The sequence below is a fragment of the Musa acuminata genome, chromosome BXJ3-2, assembly GCF_036884655.1.
Source record: "Musa acuminata AAA Group cultivar baxijiao chromosome BXJ3-2, Cavendish_Baxijiao_AAA, whole genome shotgun sequence".
Classification (NCBI taxonomy): domain Eukaryota; kingdom Viridiplantae; phylum Streptophyta; class Magnoliopsida; order Zingiberales; family Musaceae; genus Musa; species Musa acuminata.
In genome coordinates, this window is record NC_088350.1 from 18,030,728 (window position 1) to 18,036,727 (window position 6,000).

The 6,000-nt window shown below is 37.0% G+C and overlaps 1 protein-coding gene across 5 annotated transcripts in view; it reads right to left on the bottom strand.

Moving 5' to 3' along the window:
• The window catches only part of LOC135632116 (alpha-N-acetylglucosaminidase-like), a 37,118-nt gene extending 32,583 nt beyond the window's left edge, over positions 1-4,535 (bottom strand). For 4 of the 5 annotated variants that reach the window (XM_065140527.1, XM_065140526.1, XM_065140528.1 and 1 more), the window contains exons 1-3: positions 4,246-4,534; positions 3,491-3,603; positions 1,777-1,853 (exon numbers count right to left, since the gene is read on the bottom strand). The gene's annotated coding sequence lies outside the window, so the exon portion shown is untranslated. Of the gene's footprint in view, positions 1-1,776; positions 1,854-3,490; positions 3,604-4,130; positions 4,159-4,245 lie in introns of all 5 variants that reach the window. The other variant, XM_065140524.1, reaches the window with a different exon arrangement.
• Positions 4,536-6,000: the final 1,465 nt, after the last annotated feature.

Sequence of the window (6,000 nt, forward strand, 5' to 3'; positions counted from 1 at the left end):
TTAGTTTGAGTTGGTGTCTAAGCAATGTTAAGAACCATTTTCTTAATTATTATCATAGTAAAAACAGTGAAACTATCCATTTATTTCTCTTCTTTTGAGGATAAATAATGTACCGAAGTACATAAGATGCTCAAATAATTTGTAGTAGTATTCACTAAAATTTACGAAACTAAAAGAAAAAATGTCCACATGCCCAAAGTTGGTTTCTTGGATTTTCATACTAGATTAAACTTGTTTCAACTTTATGTGTAGCTTTTAAGTAATATAAAAACTAGAAAGTGAATTTCAAATAATAGCTATCAAGATGAAAATAGATACTTCTGTCTCACATTAATGGACTTCTAGACCAAACTAAGGGGGCTATTGAGCGCCAAATCAACTTAAAAAATAAATAATAAAGTAACTTACAACTGGATGTAACAGCATTCTGGTAGTAACTCAACGGAACAGGTCTTTGTACCAAAATACCAGCCGAAGGAACATGCGGAAGGGAGCCCACTTTTGGTAGAGATGACAACTGTAGACCATCGGTTTTTTCCCAAGATATGTGTATCAGACACCAGTGTTTTAAGCAGTGTCTGCCGTACCGAATCGTATCGCCCGGTACGGGCGGTACGTACCGGTCCGACAGGCCAACGGTACGCGAACCGTCCGGTACCGGTCCGACTGTAGCAGCACAGTGCACCGTTGCAGTGCACTGTTGCAGTGCTCGGTACACCTGGGTGTACCGCTCGGTACACCGTACCGTACCGGTACCGAGCCCAGGTCGAAATACCGGTACGGTACGGTATTGCGAACCTTGGTTTTAAGTACCAATGGAGACCAGCAGAAAGTTCAACACCACTTGTCCCTTGGATTCTGTTAAAACATTGAGAGAGTATTTCAACTAGGAGGCACAATTACAGGATAAGCATCTGAAGTATTTTTTAAATACTTTCATATTTCACTAACAAAAAAAAAATGAAAAACCATATACAAAAACTTATAGTAGCATAATTCTGTACCAAAATTCCAATATCCATAAATCTTGATAGAAAGGAGTTCCATAAATTAGAAACAAATTTATTGGCCAAGACATCCAGATGTTGTCCCACACAATATCTTGATGGACACAGTCTAACAAACAGAACCATTAGAAGGAAGAAAGAAAGCCAACTAGATGGATTTTCAGCATCGACCAAGGAAAGCAGTAAGTAAAACCAATCAGATATAGAAGAATCAAGCTCCCTTTCATCTTTACCCAATGAATAAAAAATGTCAACAAAGTACAAAAGAATACCTCTGCATACTGTATCCAACACAACAAATGACAGAACATACAGAAAACACAACCAAGCTACATTTAAGTAATTTGACTCCCAACTTATTCACCCTGGTTGATGACTTGGTGCCAAATTAGCATTCAACAAGAATAAGAAGGTCACCCTCCCACATCTTATGAGGAAAAACAAAATAATAATGTAGTAAAAATTAGCATCCATCAAAAATAAGGAGGTTGCCATCATACATCTTATGAGGAAGACCAAAACAATAATGTAGTAACCAATTAACAATATTACCAATCTAGCCTTGTTTTACTAATCTTATACTTTAGCAATTTCATTGAGGACCATATTCTTCATGGATTTTTCTATATTTTGTCAGTGAAGTTCAATCTGATAAAAGAACAAAGCAAATAAGCATTTTAATCTTCAATTTACAAAATCACCAACCTATACCATCAATGAACAAAAGAATGAATCAATATAAATATGAAAAACAATTAATGGTACTTACAGTATTTCTGGGAATCCTTTTGTACTTAATGATGGATGGTTGCTAATACTGAAGCATGCTACTCCACCACATGTTTCCTTAAAAATAAGTCCAGTGAAGTGTTATCCATTTAGCAGAGAATACAGTGATGAAAAAATTGAACATTTAAATGATCTGGATGTTGACAATTACTGCAATCATATAGATACAAAAGATATCTTGATTAATATAAAACTTTGAAAGAGGATTGACACAATACTCCAATCAACAAATAGACGCAACTAAACGATCTAAAATTTCAAGTATTCATCTGCCACGTATCTCTATTGGATATTATATTCGCCTTCATCTAGCAAAAGTTTTTATACTTGTTTGAACCTATTACTGAATAGAATATATTAAACATGAATTAACTACTTGAACTTGTTACACATGTTAAGTTCCCTTACCCATGTCCCAATTTTCTTTCTAAAGATAAATGAGTTTGCAGAACACTTAAAAGGCATAATCATTGAGTATTGGCAAGATTCAATTGTCCATGACACATCAGAAAATGTTAGATCTTTTAATATAGTCTAATCACGAAGGAGTTAGTAAAATACACTAATGAAGAGTGCAGATCCAATTTAATTATCAGCCAAAAGCCAGTCCTTTGTATCTTGCTGAAAAACCTCCTATAAATCAATTCCCTTATGGATATTGAACAATTGTCTTTTTTGCTTTTCCCCACAAAATATTTACTAACTTGTAGACTCCTTTAATTAAGTTAACAGTAGCACTTTAACATCAACAAGATTGTTTTTCGATATGACCATTTGCTACTAATTTTCCATTTCTTCCAATTGCATCAACGAGGTCATGGTAGCTACATCCACTTGAAATAACAAAGTTCCTCATCAATTACTAAAAGAATATTTGAGGACCTAAGCACCAAAATAACCCAACCATATACAACAGTTACTTAAATCTCTATCCTTCTAATTTTTGTCTTTATGACCTTGATGCTAGAGTCGATTTAACCTTCGAACTGAGTCCTGAATTTTTCACGTTATCTGCACACTATCTGTCCTAGATTTTGCATTCTCAGATGTTTCGATGAGACAATGGCTTGTTTTGTTCTTCATGCATCTATACCATTTGCTGCTTCATTGATCAGTCTATCTTGTCGCTAGTCCAAATTTTCAATTTAACACAATATAGTGTTGGTTGATTTTAGATGTATTACTTAGTTCATCATAAGAACGACTCTGCACTTACCAAAAATGGTTCCTGAGAGTTCTTGGAAACAATCCAGCAGCTTCAGTTATGTTCTTTGCAATTATTTTCTGTTAATTGCAATTAGTTCTTGGAAAATGTTAATGCATCCTAATGTTAATCACGAAAACTAAAATGATCAACAGTCATCAGGTTCTAAACTGATGCATAGAATTTTCCTTGTAGAAACAAACAATTGTGCGACATGACCTACATCATTCTTGCTTCCACGTAATCTAACTATCAACTGAATCCACTGTAATATTCAGAAGTGTCACTGTTAGATACTATGTAGCCACTAGTTACTATTCTTACACAGGAGATCAACCGTTGATACAAATTCCTGCCTGTAATCCACCCTTAACAAGAAGTGGCAAATAAGCAAGGTGGTCAAACATTTGTAATAATTTTCTGTACATGTTTGAATGTGGAAGATGTTGCCAAAGTGCATGGAAATGCAAGAATTTCTTGAATAACATACCATGATCCTCTATACAATGACGCCAATACTTCCACTTGTCAATTTTTTCCTCCTTTGAAGATTCAGGTAATTCAACTCTCCCAAAGTAATCCAAGAACCAACCGTCTAGCACACTAGAGCACATCAAGAATCAAATCCATAAAAGCCCAATTCAGCAGAAACCTTTCAAGAAATGCAGAACCACGTAGTCCTATAACAAGTTTGGGCAATAAATTCTACGGAATCATATTATTTGATCGTCTGTCTAAGGTAAGAGAAATTAGCAATAAAGACGTCGGCGACCTTGGAAACCATCTCAAACTCGAAGTTGGAAACGTGATAAAGGAGGAGGCGGGCGAGGAGGTCAGGGGCGGCGGCCACCTGGATGACGGCGGCGAGGGCCTCCGTTCCTGGATGTCGGCAAGACTCTATATAGATTGGAGGACTCCAGCGGAGAAGAGCCATTCGTCCATGCGACGAGGCCTAGGAGAAAGACGAGAGAGAGGAAGGAACCCAAGACTCGGGGAAATGGACGAAGAAGGAAACCAATTCAGCAGAAACCAGATAATTTAACCCTCCTAAAGAAATCCAAGAACCAACGATCTAGCACATACAGAGCACATCAAGAATCAAACCCATAAAGCCTCGATTCAACACAAACCTTTCAAGAAATGCAGAAACGCGTAGTCCTGCAACAAGTTTAGGAAATAAATTCTACGTATTCACATTATTTGATCGTCTGTCTTAGTAAGAGACATTATCAAGAACTTGCCGACCTTGGAAACGATCTCGAATTCGAAGCTGGAAACGTGGAATAGGGCGGGCGAGAAGGCCACGGGCGGCGGCCACCTGGACGGCGGGCGGTAAGCGCTCCCGTTCTTGGATGTGGAGGACTCGATATAGGTGGGATGACTCCAGCGGAGAAGAGCCGGCCGCCCATGGGAGGAGAAAAACGAGAAAGAGAAGAGAGAGGAAGAGAGCGAAGAGGGGACGGACTCGGGGTAGCGGGCGAGGAGAAGCCATGGGAATGGCCGGCCGATCGGAGCATTTTTAAGTGGGTGAGTGGGGAAGGGGTGTGTCACCTGTGTCCGGTCCCATTCACCGCGCACGAAAGAATGCGCTACCAGAAAGGTCCTCATAACTCTCTTTGTTGGACCCACACAAAACAACCAATCGGAAGGTGTCTTTCGGTATCCCGGCTCACACTGGATACGGATGTAGGATGACGCGGTGCTTCCATAAGCCAGGAGAAGAGAACGGCGCAGGCCAGCAAGGGTTTTCGGGATTTTTGTATCATCCTCTACATTTAAGTATAATTTAATATCCATAATTCTTATTTATTCTTGTTAACCTAAACATCAGAAAATGAGATTTGATCTATCAAGACTTTATCCAATCCATATGATCTATCAAGATTTTATCCAATCTAATCAATATATTTTAAAAATTACACTAATATCCATCATGTTAGCCTAAATTGTTTCGTATATTAGATGAAACCCTAAAATTATAGAATTCACTCATCCACCTGTTTGGAGGGATGGTAAACATATATATTAAATTAAAATTTTATAGGAGCAAATATTTCATTATAAAACTTTGAATATGTATAATGGATTTGTCAGAATACTATTGATATCAAATTTTTTTTACCGATGGTAGCAAGTTAATTTTTATAATAGAATAATTTGAGATTCAAGTATAATTAGATTATTACATTATAATTGATAGGATATGTACAACAAGGATTATAAAAGAGACAATATTGCATATATTAGGATAAAATTCTTGATGATAATGAATATCTACATGCATGGCATGTAAACACATTTGAAGGAGATGAGGTATTAAAATTCTGACACGCCTTGTGTGACTTAAGGAAGCTCAGGATGTTTGCAATGCTCAACAACAGCCATGACGAGTCCATTAAGTCCTCACGAAGATAATGTAAACAATTTCTTGTTGCAATTTTTTTAAAAAAAATAAATATTTATTTATTAATTAAACTAATTACATCATAAACAAGGGAGAATGAAAATCTGACTTCTAAAAGAAAAAATTTCTGATGAACTCTCCGGAGGCCAATTAGCGATTGGAAACAAGTGTTAAAGGGTTATACTTATATAAGAAAATATATTGATAATGATTTCATGTATAATAGGTACCCTAGCGCATATAATTTATCATATAATTGTTAGGAAAGGTGTCGGCATTAAAAGGGGGGGTGAATTAGTGCAGCGGTAAAAATTACGTCTTCAAAAACTTCATTGCGATAAAACCGGTTTCGTAAAGATGTTAACTTGAAATTATACGGAAACGTAGTGAAGGAGAAATTCAGTTTGCAGTAAGGTAAATAGCAAGAAGTAAACGCAAACCAGATTTTAGAGTGGTTCGGTCGTTGTGACCTACATCCACTTCGTCGATTCCTCTTCCGTCGAGGCCACCGGCATCTACTATCGATCTTCCTTTAATAGGCGAAGATCAACCTCCTTCTTACACCCCTCTTCTCCTTTTCACAGGTTTAGAAGATA